The following is a 3,208-nucleotide window of genomic DNA, read 5'->3' as shown; positions in this document are numbered from 1 at the left end:
TGTCTTGACGTTTCTCTTCCATAAACAAGATAACCAACTACTGTTTGTGTGGATGGTCACAAAGTGGAGACATGTATTAGAAAACCAGTGATAACGTTCGATGGACTTTGTGAATGGCACATTCACCCAACACGCGAAAGCTCCTCGGTTCGAGACCCGGTGGAAACATGTTGGCCTGACATGGGTGGGTGCCACAAGGCTGTGCTTGCCCAAGACACACCACAGGAAATTGTGCCCCAAACGACTGTCGTGGTTAAAAGATTTACCCACTCACCCATATTAACACTATTAGCTGGTTAAAAATGTTTACATGTTTTTTCGCCCTTTTTATTTTTACTTTGTCAAATCATTTTCAGCAATACTGTAACAGTGACGTTAAGTCGAGCAAATTTCAAACTTGTAATTCGTCGCATTAACCCATACCTGTCAACCTGTACGTTTTTGCTGTACAAAGTACGTTTATTATGCATTTTAAGACGTGTACGACGTACAAGAGAATCTTTACGGAAAAACGCCAATTTGTCAATTATGGGTACCATCCGGTATACACCGACTACCACGAAACGGCAAATCAATCAAGTCAAACATGTTCGCCGCGGTAGCCTCTATTTCGGTATCGTTTTTTTTCTCCTTGCAAATGAAGCGAGCGATTTGATGCTACTGTGCGCATGCGTCTGCCACCTTGGGATTTCCCATCATGCATCATTCAGAGCACACGCGAACAAGGCGAAAGCAGAGCAGTAGGCCTACATTACAACATCAAAGAGAGAAGGTTATCAAACTGCTCACTTGCTTTGATGCATTCTATTACGAATCTATGTTGTATAAAGAAGTTAAGAAAAAAATGAAGTATAAAAGAAGAAAATGAAAAAAGCACAGGTTTGTGGTTATCCTTTTAATCAGTATATCCATCCATCCATTATCTGTACCGCTTATCCTCAGTAGTGTCGCGGGGGTGCTGGAGCCCATCCCAGTTATCTTCGGGCAGTGGGCAGGGGACACCCTCAACTGGCTGCCAGCCAGTCGCAGGGCACACAGGGACAGACAACTCGCTCGCTCATTCACACCTAGGGACAATTCCGACCGATCAACCTTACATGCATGTTTTTGGAATGTGGGAAGTGCCCGGAGAAAACCCACGCAAGCATGGGGAGAACATGCAAACTCCACACAGGAGGTTTGATCTCATGTCCTCATAACTGCCGTATATTACCAACAATAATTTAATCCAGAAAATGAATTAATAATTTGAATAAGAAAATGTATCATTCTACTTAATTATATTTGCATGTATTTTTTTCCTTCTACAGTGAACGTCCAAGTGACTTCATTTTTGAAGTTTTTTTTAATAATAAACCTCATTCATGTCGAGCAACTCAGTATCTCACTACAAAATGTTTATTAACAATATATATGATATAACGAAACACATGTACAATATAACATGTTAAACTACATAATTTTCCCCCCATTTTATTAACACTCCACTTATTGAAACATGAATATTTTGTTTGTTTGTACATGATTCAAATTGAATCTTTTCTTCCGGCGCCGTCACGAATGGCAGCCACTCCAGCAGCTCCCGTGTTATTTTCGATTGTTCTCAGCTCAGGGATGCTGCTGGAAATGTGAATTTCCCTTCGGGGATGAACAAAGTATCTATCTATCTATCTATAAATAAACAGGTTTGGAAAAAAATATTGCGTAAGATTATTTTGTAAGGGAAAATACGACAGTTTGTAAGGGCATGGAGCCCTGGAGCTTGACATGTATGTTAACCATTACCCAAAATGTTTCACAAACCCATACCTGTCGACGTGTACTTTTTCCACGTATTTTGTTCGTTTTTCCTTATTTCAAATTGAGAACACCGTATAACAATTTTGGTACGGGGAAAAATTACTGCTACGTATGTAACCGCGGTGTACCCGTCCCACCAAGGATCCACATTCGGGCTGGACTGGATGAAAAGGCTTTTATTTCAGTTGCTGCAATGAGCGACACAGCATCCTCACACACACACAGCATGTGATTAGCACCTCCACTGGCTTTCAACATATTACTGTATGCTGCAAGATTTGTCAGTTGAGTTTTAATGTTAATAAACTTTTGGGAAGCACCAAAAAATCGTGGTTTACCGTTAGCAGCGCGCTGGAGACTGCTAACAATATCCGGATTTTGGTCATAAAATCAAAATCACTTCACCTTACCTTTCCCCATACCAGCAGATGGCGCTGTTGGACTCGTCATTGCAGGACACTAGTACACCGACTTCGCTATACAAACATTTCAGCAGGAATTTCAAACAAGTTATTATTACACACGTTTCACGTACAATAAACCAGTGTTTTTCAACCATGGTGCCGAAGCACACGAGTGTTCCGTGAGACCTTGTCTGGTGCACCGCTAGAATTCGCCCAATTTTATCTTTCCAAAAATTCAAGCCATTATTCAGTATTTTTGCTTTGTTCAGACGAGGAACTGTAGTAGTCATCCATATCAGTGGGTTGCAGTAGATTTTTATACTTTTTATCTACTGATTATCTGCTCATGAGGTAGCACAGTACATTTAATAACTTAATTTGTTTAACAAAGCGGTTTAAGATTGCACTGTAAAAAAGACAAACATATTTTCTTATTTTTATATACTAATTAATTATCTTCTTATGAGGTAGTACAGTGAAATATTTGACATAACTTCATTTTCAAACATTTTCGACGGATGGTGTGCCACGGAACCTTTTTATAAATAAAAGTGTACCTTGGTTCAAAAAGGGTTGAAAAACACTGCAATAAACCACAACATTTCCCGAATTTACGGTATATGGAAGACCTAGAGCAGGGGTCGGGAACCTATGGCTCGCGAGCCATATATGGCTCTTTCTATGAGTATCTGTGGCTCAGAGACCAATTTGATTGCATGCAAAATTTCTCCATCTTGTTCAAAACCGGGAATGACTATGCTATTCAGGTACACGTAAAGCCAAACCAAAACTGAATGCGAAAGGTAACACTTCGCAGTATATATAGGGCACGTTTTTCACTACAATTTACAGTCAAGGTGTCACACAAAAAAGGGGGGGAAAAAAAAACTAGTTTTGGCTGTACAACGCTAAAGAATCCTTTATTTAAAAGTTCACTATATAATCTGTGTTCAGTGTTCAGATACTTTATGATGAATCCACAGAACTGTAAATACGCCAAAACA

Source organism: Urocampus carinirostris, chromosome 2, assembly GCF_059441175.1.
Source record: "Urocampus carinirostris isolate Australia breed hairy pipefish chromosome 2, RoL_Ucar_1.0, whole genome shotgun sequence".
Lineage (NCBI taxonomy): Eukaryota > Metazoa > Chordata > Actinopteri > Syngnathiformes > Syngnathidae > Urocampus > Urocampus carinirostris.
The sequence above is the reverse complement of the archived record's forward strand: the minus strand, read 5'-3'. Positions refer to the sequence as shown.